The sequence below is a fragment of the Mus caroli genome, chromosome 5, assembly GCF_900094665.2.
Source record: "Mus caroli chromosome 5, CAROLI_EIJ_v1.1, whole genome shotgun sequence".
Classification (NCBI taxonomy): domain Eukaryota; kingdom Metazoa; phylum Chordata; class Mammalia; order Rodentia; family Muridae; genus Mus; species Mus caroli.
In genome coordinates, this window is record NC_034574.1 from 105934516 (window position 1) to 105946324 (window position 11809).

General features: G+C 49.7%; 1 protein-coding gene across 3 annotated transcripts in view; it reads right to left on the reverse strand.

Annotated features, from left to right (window-relative positions):
* Grk3 (G protein-coupled receptor kinase 3) overlaps positions 1–11809 on the reverse strand; it is a 111866-nt gene that overhangs the window by 89872 nt on the left and 10185 nt on the right. The window lies entirely within an intron of this gene.

Below are 11809 nucleotides of genomic sequence, written 5' to 3' on the forward strand. Positions count from 1 at the left end.
CACTTTGTAGACCAGGCTGGCCTCGAACTCAGAAATCCGCCTGCCTCTGCCTCCCGAGTGCTGGGATTAAAGGTGTGCGCCACCACGCCCGGCTCTGGATGTGTTTCTTAATAACTCAAGGGAAATGGGGGGTGGAGGGAAATGAAAATAGCCAGGTGCTGCTAGCAGACAGACAAGGCCAGAATAGGGGTGCCAGCTTTCATGTGAAAAGAACCAACCTATGCAACGAATACTGATTGGAGTCCAGTGGGTTCCTTAAAATTTAATGGCAGCTGGGTGGAGAGACAGGAGCACTGCCCATCAGGGATATGGAGACCCTGCTGAGTGCACAGGACAGTCAGCTCCATGGATAAAATGTCTCAGCTGCTAAAACGGCAAAAGGGCTGGCAAGGTGGCTCAGCCAGTAAAGGTGATTGCTGCCAAGTCTAACCTAAGTTCAATACCCAGGACCCACATGGCGAAAGTAGATACAAGCTGTCCTCTGACTTCAGTGCACACACACACACACACACACACACACAACTAATTAATTGAAGGACCAGCCACCTGATCTCCCTGGGCCCTGGGAAGAGAGGGAAGTCGAAGTGCCTGTTGGAGAAGATTTAATGGCTGATCTAACTGCGTTGCTTCCACAGATAAAATCCACTAAGTTCCGCCTGAGGTCTGGCTGTTTTGTTATGGTGCATAAATATTTTACCCAGTAGGCATCACATTCCCATAAAAGTCTAGTTGCACAGGAAGCAGGTGGGGGAGACCAGGCCAGCTGGTGTGTGCATGCAAGTGCTTTGCAAGCCACGCACACCCAGACTGCAGAGGCCACCATTCATCAGAGCTACAAGCAAACTGCGGGCCGGCTTCTTTAAAAAAAAAAAAAGAAAGAAAGAAGAGAAGAGAAGAGAAGAGAAGAGAAGAGAAGAGAAGAGAAGAGAAGAGAAGAGAAGAGAAGAGAAGAGAAGAGAAGAGACTCGCTTCAAACTTTAAGCCCTTCAAAACGAAACCGCAGGATTTTGGCATTTTGTTTTTCAATGTACAGTTGCTAAAGATTTTCCACAAACAACTCATTAGGCGTACAACCCAGAAGGAAATACCCAAAGTCACCATGGAAACTTGGTTCCACTGTTTAAAGCCACCAGACCACACAGGCTGCTCAGTGTCTCACCATGCAGATGAGGGCCAGCTCTTCCCTGTTCTCCTCCATCCTCCTGCTCCTCCCTGGTCTCCTGCATCCCCCAGCTCCTCCCTGGTCTCCTGCATCCCCCTGCCCCTCCCTGATTTCCTGCATCCTCCTGCTACTCCCTGGTCTCCTGCATCCCCCAGCTCTTCCCTAATCTCCTCCATCCCCAGCTCCTCCCTGGTCTCCTCCATCTCCAGCTCCTTAGCACTGGATCTTACCTATATATCCCACAGCCTTGAACAATCCAGCACCCACAAGCCATTTGTTCCTGAGAACATACCAGCAAAATGACTTCAAAGCTTCTCGTGGTACTCCAACAAGATCTGGACAGTCAATGCTAAGTCGTGTGTGTGTGTGTGTGTGTGTGTGTGTGTGTGTGTGTGTGTGTGTGTGTGTGTGTGTGTGTGTGTGTGTGTGTGTGTGCATGTGTTTGTGTGTGTATGGTGTGTGATGCAAACATATGCCCACACACTCGTGTATTCAAGCATGTGAAGGTAAGAGTCTATGGATTTCTTCCTCTATCACATGCCACCTTTGCATTTATGATTGATTGATTGATTGATTGATTGATTGATTGCAACAGGGCCTCACCATGTGGCCCTGGCTGGCCCGGAACTCAGAGAGATCCACCAGACTCTGCTTCCCAAGCACTAAAGGATGTATACCACCATACTCACAGCCCACACACTCCACCTCTTCTCAAACAGAGGCTCTCCCTGAGCTTGGAGCTCGCAAATTCCTTGAGACTAGCTGGCCATCCATCCAAAGGTGTCCTCCTGCCTCCACCCCCTGCCCCAGGATGACAGACAGGAACCATTGGGCAAGTGAGTGTTGAAAACTCCGGATCTCCTGGTTGTACTACCAGCTCATGGAAGCCAAGCGGTCTCCCCAGCCCCCTCCTCCTAAACATACTTGCATTTCACTAGAAATTAAAAAAAAAGAAAAGTCTCCGCATATGGTTAACCCCGAACAGACTGCATCTGAAAGGTGAACAGCACCTGAGGCCATCCTTCCATCACATGGGTTCAAGAGTCGGTTTTATCCATGCAGCACCCGACACATGAGCTGCTCTACCGCTGGCTACTAGGACACATCTCAGAGGAAGAATCTAAGCCTGGGTCTATCTTATCTGGAAGACTCCAGGGCCATGGCTCATTAGAAGACACATTTCTAAAGAGGTCCCAAGTCCTACTCATACATGCACAAGCCACCCACAAGCTTTGCCCCACCCACACCCAAGCCACTCCCCAGCCATTTCCAAACCACACCCCAGATATGCCTACCACACCCCAACCTCCCCCCAATACCCAAGCTACACTCCAGTTACCCCCCAGCCACACACACACACACACACACACACACACACACACGCCCCGCCCATGGCTGGCCACGCCTTACCCACAACAAGCCACGCCTCACCCACAACAAGCCTCGCCCCGTCCATATCCAAGCCACGCCCCAGCCTCTCTCCTCCCACACCCAAGCCACGCCCAGGCATGGTAGAGCACAGCAAGCTCTACCCAGACACAGTGGCCCCCACTACTGTTAAAGATCACTCCTGCCTTTTTATTCCGTGCCCTTTTCCCCTTCTCATGGGACCATCCAATGCAAGCTCCAAGATCCCTTTCAGAGTCTTCAGAACCACGAGGCCTTCCATGACCTCCCAGGGCCAGCCCACCGGCTTCTCTGCCTCCCAAGTCACTGTGAGCCTCTGAGGACCGGCAGCCACCATCCTGGCACGGAATCACAGCTTCTGTCACTATGAACGTACTGACGTATCACCACGGAATGTCCACAAAAGAAGGAGTGAGGAGCTATCACTTTTCTGAATACATCCATGAATAAATCTGAAAAAAAAACTCATGTTAGTTCGTGTTTACTTAGGACGCGATTTGGACCGGAAGTAGTCTTTCCTTAAAGATACAGGATAAGGAGTCTTTTCCCGCGTCTGCCCCCGAGAACGCCCTCCACATTCAGATGCTGCATATAGTGCAACTGCAGAGAGGGAGGTTCACTGATGGTCCCCCACAGAGAGTGCTCCCATTTACCCCATTTACCCTTCACGGTTTTTAATTCTCCTCTCTGGAAGTGTCAAGATGACCCAGGGTTCCCAGGGCTTTCGCTGGATTACGCCTTGTCTAACACCTCACCTCCCTGGAAGTCTGTACAGCTTGCCCTAAGGAAGTCCAGATCAACAACTCTCTGACAGATCAGAACCAGGAAGACTGTATGGACATTGGCCAAGGGCAGTTTGTAAGCCTCTGGATCCAGGATCCTTGATGCTAAGGACTCTGTCCCTCACCATCCTCCACCCGAAGAGAGAAGAACCCAGTCGCACCTTAAAAATTAGTGGGGTCACATGACCAAGTTCTCATCATCTGAAACCTGACCAAAAGGGACACGCTCCTCCATGCCCCTTCCTTAAAAGGAATTTGGCTTGCCCTGGGCTCCTCCCTCGCCCCTGCCTTAGCTCCTTCATTAGCTGGTGTCTGGCCTGGGGCAAAAGCTGGCAGGAGGGGCAGTGAGGACAGAAGGGACAGTGGGCAGCCATGAGCAGCAGAGATGGTCACTCACTGGCTTCTCATCTTTGTCAAGCCTGGGGTCAAAACTCTTCTGGGGCTGACGAGAGCACTCAGTAGACAAAATGTGCGGTACCAGAGCACATGCCTGTAATCCCAGCCCTGGAGAGGAGGAGAGGAGATGGTGGACCTCCTGTGCTCCACAGCCACTCAGATTGACCTAATCAGGGAGCCCAGGGGAATAAGGTGCCTAAAAATAAGGTGGAGACATTGAAGAATACAAGCAACACTGACCTCTGGCCTCCACAGGTGTGTACACACACATGTACACACTCCCTTACAACTGTGCACACGCACACATGTGTGTACAAACACCCACCCACATGCACACTCATGCATACAAGCACACATGCACATGCTCACACACACATCCACATGCACACTCATGCACACAAGATCTCACACACACAAACATGCCCACAACGCAATCTACATGGACACTAGTGCATACACACATGCACACACACAACACACATCCACACTCATGCATACAAGTATGCACACACACCTACATGCACACTCATGCACACAACCTCTCACACACACATGCACACTCATGCACATGAGCACACACATGCACACACAAGCACACCCACATGCACTCTCATGCATACACACATACATGCACACAACACACATCCACATGCACACTCATGCACAGGAGCACACACACACCTACATGCACACTCATGCACACAAGCTGGAACACACATGCATACTCATGCACACAAGCACACATACCCGCACACAGATGCACAGACACACATCCTGAGCCTCTCCAGTGATCCTGGTGTAATGTGAATCTTTGCTACCAGAGCTTACCCCACACTCTGCCCAACAGCACTGACCTCCAACAAACCCCCAGAGAGCACCCAGTTCCCTTTATCTCAGTTTCTTAGACAATCAACACAGGCAAGGCAGGCTGCCAACTGTGACATCCTGTACCCATGTGGAGCCTTCAAAGTTACTTTTCAAAGCCAATGAGTCTCCCATGATATGTACCCCCAAGACTCCAGGCTTCAACTCCCCAGCCTTGCCCTGAACTCAACGGGTTCCAGCTTCCTATCTCCTAAATCACACCAATAAATTCCTAGGCCCCTCAGCTAGCATTTTTCTCATGTAAGGTTCCCTAAAAATGTCTAGAGAGATGGATTTGCATGGCTTTAAAAAAGCTATCAAGGGGGCTAGAGAGATGACGCAGCAGTTAAGAGCACTGACTGGTCTCACAGAGGTCCTAAGTTCAATTCCCAGCAACCACATGGTGGCTCACAATCATCTGTAATGGGATCCGATGCCCTCTTCTGGTGTGTGTCTGATGACAGCCACAAGAAGACATTTATGTATGCACTCATATACATAAAAAAAAAAGAATTGTGTTAGATTTCAAAGAAAAAGAAAATCTATTAAGTCCAATGTATCCAAATCTGCAGTTTAAAAATAATATCATCTCCTAGAGCAACCATTCTCAACCTTCCTAATGTTACAACCCCTTAACACAGTTCCTCATGTTGTGGTGACACTCCCCCCCTCACACACACACACACACACATACCATAAAATTATTTCCATTGGTACTCTATAACTGTAGTTTTGCCAGTTGTGAATTATAATGTAAATATCTGAGTTTTCTGATGGCCTTAGGTGATCCCTGTGAGAACCCACACACACACACAATGGGGTCACCACCCACAACTTGAGAACAACAGTCCTAGGACACGGTTTTTGCACGTACAAAGAAACCAAGGAGTTCTGGATGTCACAACCATGCAGAACCCAGCCTAGTACATTGCTGTCTTAGAGTTCACTGCTTTGGATATCAGCCCTATCATAGACAGGATCTCTCTCTCTCTCTCTCTCTCTCTCTCCCCCTCCTCCTCCCCCCCTCCCTCTCCCACCCACTCCCGCTTACTGGTCTTGGCATTTCTCTGTATTGGAGCATATAATCTTCACAAGACCAAGGGCCTCTCCTCCCAATGATGGCTGACTACTCCATCTTCTGCCACTATGCAGCTAGAGACATGAGCTCTGGGTGCACTGGTTAGCTCATATTGTTGTTCCTCCTATAGGGTTGCAGACCCGTTCAGCTTCTTGGGTACTTTCTCAAGCTCCTTCATTGGGGGCCCTGTGTTCCATCCAATAGATGACTGTGGGCATCCACTTCTGTATTTGCCAGGCACTGGCATAGCCTCACAAGGGACAGCGGCTATATCAGGATCCTGTCAGCAGGTTTTTTCATCTCTCAAGTAAACAGTACTTGTGGCAGAGAGCACTCCCTCTCCCTCTCCCTCTCCCTCTCCCTCTCCCTCTCCCTCTCCCTCTCCCTGAACCCAGAACCTAGTGCATGTTACACAAGTACTCTCTCGATGAGCTATATTCCCAGCACCCCTCCTCCTTCTCTCTCTCTTTCTTTTAATGAGACAGGATCGCACCACATTGCCCACTCTGATTTACTGTCAACCTGGCAGCCTCCATCCTGTGAGCCCCCTGCCTCAACCTGGAAGGTAGCTGGTACGACATGCCTGCACCAGCCTACCTTGCTCCATAAGTGCATGCTCTCCTGGGAAGAAGAGGCATAGGCAGCTCATTCAGCTGCTATGCATTCGTTTGCTCATAGTCAGCCCTGGGCTGATGTTTCCGGCCCGGAAAGGCTTCATCTATAGAGAGGAGGCATGGTGGACCCAGCCAAAACAATAAAGTGCACACATTCTCACACTGTGAGGGACTGCAGCATCTGAGCGGTACCCCATAAGGACAAAGAGGAGAAACAGGTCCCGGGGTGCTGGCTTATAGGCAGGAGAACACAGCAGATAAACACGCACAAAAGACCAGCAATTTTTTGCCTGCCCAGCCATGTGAAGACTCCTGAATGCCCAACAGAGCATCTGGGCCAATGAGTCTGCTGAGGGAAGCAGCCCCTCCCTCCGGTGAGGAGAAACTGGCCAGCAGACAGACACTCACTGAGAGAAAGGGCTGGCCGGCTGCTGAGCACTGGCTGCCTGCTGTCTCCTCCCGAAGCAAGGTAAACCCAAAGGTCATTCAATGAGTATGTCCCCTGGCAAAGAAGTAACAGGTTAACCCATTAGAGGATGGTTGCCCAATGCACCCCTAATCTGGAGACCTGGAATTCAAAATTCTCCAAATCTGAAAGCTATCTTGTCTGGTTTTGTTTGTTTGTTTGGTTGGTTGGTTGGTTGGTTGGGTTGGGTTTTTGTTAGTTTGTTTTTTGTTTTGTTATTAGTGCATGAGTGTGAGTGAGTGTGTGTGTGTGTGTGTGTGTGTGTGTGTGTGATTTATTTGTTTTAATACAGGCTTCACTAAAAAAATGTCCTTTGGGGCCATGGGTGGGAGGTGTCTGTGACACAGTTTCCTCGTTGACTAGACTTCAGGTCCTCTGACATGCATAGCTCCTTATGTGCTACAAACATTCCAAAATCTTTTTTTTTTTAAGTCCTCTGGTCCATCCACCTCTCCTAAGGGCCTTCTGGTCTTTCAAGCTGAAGCACGGCCATCAGAGTCACAAGAGAACTTCATCTTGGGGTCTTCGTATCCCTCAGTCTCCCCAGACACAGTCTGCAGGCTCCGAGTTTGTTTAGGAAAACCCTGTGTCCCGCAGGCTCACAGACGTACGTTCCTTTGAGTTCCAATAGAGTGCTTCCACGAAGACTTTGTGATTAAATGCTCTAGAACTCATTCTTGCATGCAACGTAGGATTATAATTTGGCACAATAGCAACAATCAGAGACCACCAGTCAGTCCCTCACAGCTCAGAGCTAAATCAGAGCCGCAGATTGGGGACATGGCTCCGCCACAGGCCTTATGATTTTTCAGTATCCTATTGGTTATCTGCCTCTTCTCTTTTCTGGGCCGGCAAGTATCCACTTACAAAGTGCCTTTAGGCCAGTGGTTCTCAACTTGTCAAAAGACCCTTTCACGGGAGCCATATATGGGATATCCTATATATCAGATGTTAATAGCATTACACTTTATAACAGAAACAAAGTTATAGTTATGAACTAACAAAGAAGATAATTTTATGAGGAGTTGTGTTAAAGGGTCACAGCACTTGGTAGGGTGTGAACCACTGCTCTGCAGTCTTCACTGACTTTGTTCAGTGGTGGGGACAAAACTCACAACTGTGTTCCCTGTGGGGAGATGCTCTCTGCCACCAATGAGGTCCCAGCCCCCGTGTTTTCTGGAATGCACACGCGATCTGGAGGTTAGGCTCATATCTGCACAGTGCCGCACCTTCTCTAGAAACTCAGCAGCTCTCACTCACCCAGGTTCTCTAATGAAATTTTGCTTCTCCTCCTACTGGTCTATTTGAAAATGGATAAATCACTGTGAAATGTTAGGGGCGGAGGAGGGTTGTACGCATGTCACGGGATGCGTGTGGAGGTCAGGGGACAATTTATGGAAGCTGGTTCTCTCCTTCCACCATGTGGGTCCTGGGGATCAAACTCAACTCGCCAGGCTTAGCCACAAGCACCGGCTGAGCCAGTTCGCAGACTCTCCCTCAAGAAATTTTAAAATAGAAAGTTGTTGTGGGCATCGTATTAAGAAGCCGTGTGGATGGGAGTGTGGTTGGAGGGCAGCTCATCTGAACTAGCCAGCCTCTTCCACCCTCCCCACTGGGTTTTATCTTCAGTGCTCTAACTCTAGATCCTCTAGAAGAGGCTCAGTGAAGTTCTTTGTCCTAGGAAATTACAGACCACTGTTCATCCGTGTGACACTGTCATAGTTAACATACGTGTGACAACTGAGGCCCTCCACCCTGCAAGAGTACAGCCAGCACCTTCGTACCTCGCCATCACCACAAGAATTCCCAAATTAGAGCTGGGGATGTACCTCAGGGCACAGGCTGCTTATCCAGCATGCAACACACCCCGGGGTTCTGTCCCCAGCTCTGCCCAAACAGGGCATGGTGTTACATTCTGTAACCCCAGCACTCTAGGGTCGGAAAGCGAGGTATCAGACATTCCAGGTCATCCTTGGCTCCAAAGTGAGTTTGAAATCCGCCTGTGTTATGTGAGATCCTGTCTATTGTAATAACAACAACAACACAGCAATTTATTGTTTAGCAGCAGCAGCCAGCAAGTGTGGAGTTTAAGGACACCCAGATCTCATCCTTAGCAGCCACCAGAATTTGGAGATCCCTCACTTCTTCCGTCTTTAAAATATTTTAAAGCAAATCTCCAGCAGCTGATCTCTGACCCCATACCATTCTGGTTTTGCATTTCTCAAACGAACACAATGTCCTCTGCCCCCATCCCCTCCATCCTAGAACTGTGACTCCTGAAGATGCATACATAGCCTGGTCTCTCTCCACACTCTAGGACCACGTGTGGATCAGCCTTTCCTCGGCTACTGGGCTCCAATCCATCAAATGTCACCGGATTGTCAACCACTGCTGTGGCTCTGCCCTGACCCAGAGCAGCCAATGATTAACGAATAACTTTAAATTTAAATCCATGACTCAACAGCAGCCAGCGGATCTCAGGTCTCACGTGCACATGCGTACAAGTGGAAGTTAGAAGTTAGACAGTCATGGTGGTCTCTTTGGTAAGGACGGGTCTATTATACCTTAGATCCAACCTGTTTTGGGAAAGGGAAGGGATGATGGAGGCACGGTCTCCTCACCTCTTGCTAAATGGACTCTGCCAGCACTCGCAGTGTCCTGGACAGATGGGAGAGGGAGCCAGAAGCCAAGCACTGAGCTTGAAATGGCTGAGGTGCGGAGCTGCCAAAGTGAGCAGCCCTGGTTCTGTGCTGTATGTTCTGCGGCAGCCATCAGGAAGGCCACTTAGTTTACAACACTGAACCCCAGGCAGGTGTCTGTTCTCATGTGGATATAAGCCAGCCAGCCAGCCGCTGATTAGACCCTGGATATGTCAGTCACAGTAAAAGGAAAAGAGTCAGCAAAGTCACTAGCCAAGACACCTGCCAGTCAGGCAATGTCCCACCTGAGCCACCACTTACCCTTACTGCACAGGGCTATTCGGGTGTGGAGTGGATTACAGAGCTGTGAGCACACTTCACTGCACAAGGAACCAGAGATCTTCCCCATGAGAGCCAAGGCAGGCTGGAGAGCTGCCATGCTTGGAGACTGTGTTTGGAGACCACAGAGGGACCAGAGGAGACTAGCATCCAGACTGTACGGCAGGACAGCCTTGTGACACTACACACATTCCAACGGTGTCAGTGATGTGTGACTGGGCTGGTGACTTCCCAAGAGCTCCTCAAATACCGAGTGAGGCTCTCTGAGTTTGCACAGTCTGCTCAGTCTAAGGTCAGAGTGGAGGAACTTACAATGGAAGCCTGCAGCCTCATACCATGAGGGAAGGAAGGGACAGCAGCATCAAGAGCCCGTGAAGACCACAGATCTAGCAGAGGGAGAGTGCCCAGAGATGCTTACAAATTTAGAAACTCCTTTTCACTCCATTGAGGAGATTGACCACTGCTGTCTGTGTACACTTCAGATCCTAGTGACAGAATTCACTTACATCTCTCTCCGGTCAGGGTGCCTTTATAAGAAACAGAGGTCCTGGGGGCTCAGACAGCAAAATGCTTGCTTGCCTTGGAAGCAGGATGACCAAGTTTGATCCCCAAACTGAAGAACCAGAACCAGGTCATTGTGCTTCTAAGGCCTTTGTCTCAACAAATCAAGATGGGTAGCTTCTGAGGGACAAAACCTTTGACTAACCTCAGGTCTCCGCATGCACACACGAGCAGTTCCATGCACGCCCGCACAAGCATGCATGCGTGACACAGTGTGCAACACAACACAGGCCATGAGTTGTACACTGGAACATGGGGAGGCCACACTGAAGAGGCACAGCACCTAGGGTTGATGTCACAGGAAACCAGTGCTGACTGGACCTGTCAGTCACCAGCAAGCCCCTCAGGCATGCACAGAAGGTTTTTTTCCCCCCTCTCTTCCTTCCCCTTTTTGTGCAGGGCCTCACCCAAGGTAGGCAAGAGCTTGGCCCTACCACCACACCCTCCAGACTCCCATACTTCACAAAGAGGAAAACACCGGAATATCGCGGCATTCGACACCTTTGACACTAAAAGACAGTCTTTGAAGGCAGTATTGAAGGTTGATTCATGTAGTAACTTTTAGTACAACTTTAGCTTAAATCATTGTCAAGAGCCATGCAGATACTGAACTCTACATGAGATGACTAGTGACCACAGCAGATCTTCTTGTTAACGACATGACATATAGACCCTGGCTGGCAATCACACAGCAGCAGACACCAGAGTGTGTTGCTTGGAAATATGGCTCAGAGTGCTTACTGGGGAAGAGGGAGAGCCCCGGTGCTTGGCTAGCAGCTAGAGTGTGAGGTCCAGGTCACATCCGGCTTTGAAGAGAGCACAGCTTCACCACTAGGGTTAAGAGAGCGGTGTCCTCCCTGGCTAATGGGATTTGTGTTTCTGAGTCCTGGAAAAGCTCCTCTTACACTCCTCGCAAGGCAAGGCGGCTTTCAGCACAATTAGGATCCACCTTCTTCCTAATCCCAGCCCACAAGCGCAGGGTTCTTCCCTGCCTGGCACCCATTCAGCACTTAGCAGCCCAGGGCTGTAGAGGTGACCGGCAAAATGGATGTATAAACCCACACCTCACTCCATATCCCAACTCAAACCCTGGTCAGAAAACTGACATCATAGATTCTTAAAGCATTCACAGGGCCAAAAGTCTCTTCCTAAAATGGAACTTAGGAGTAAGCTAACCACATACACACTTTCAACACCCGAGAGATACTATGCCTAAAGTAATCGTGATGAGTTTACACCTCTTTGATACCTTTGTGAGTTTTAGCCCTTACTGGACAGGGCCACTAGGGTGCTGAGCACATAACAGAGCTGTGTGCACACTTCACTGTACAAGGAACCAGAGATCTTCTCCAATGAGAGCCAAGGCAGGCTGGAGAGCTGTCATGTTTGGAGACTGTGTTTGGAGAACCACAGAGGGACCAGAGGAGACTAGCATCCAGACTGTACGGCAGGACAGCCTTGTGACACTACACACATTCCAACGGTGTCAGTGATGTGTGAC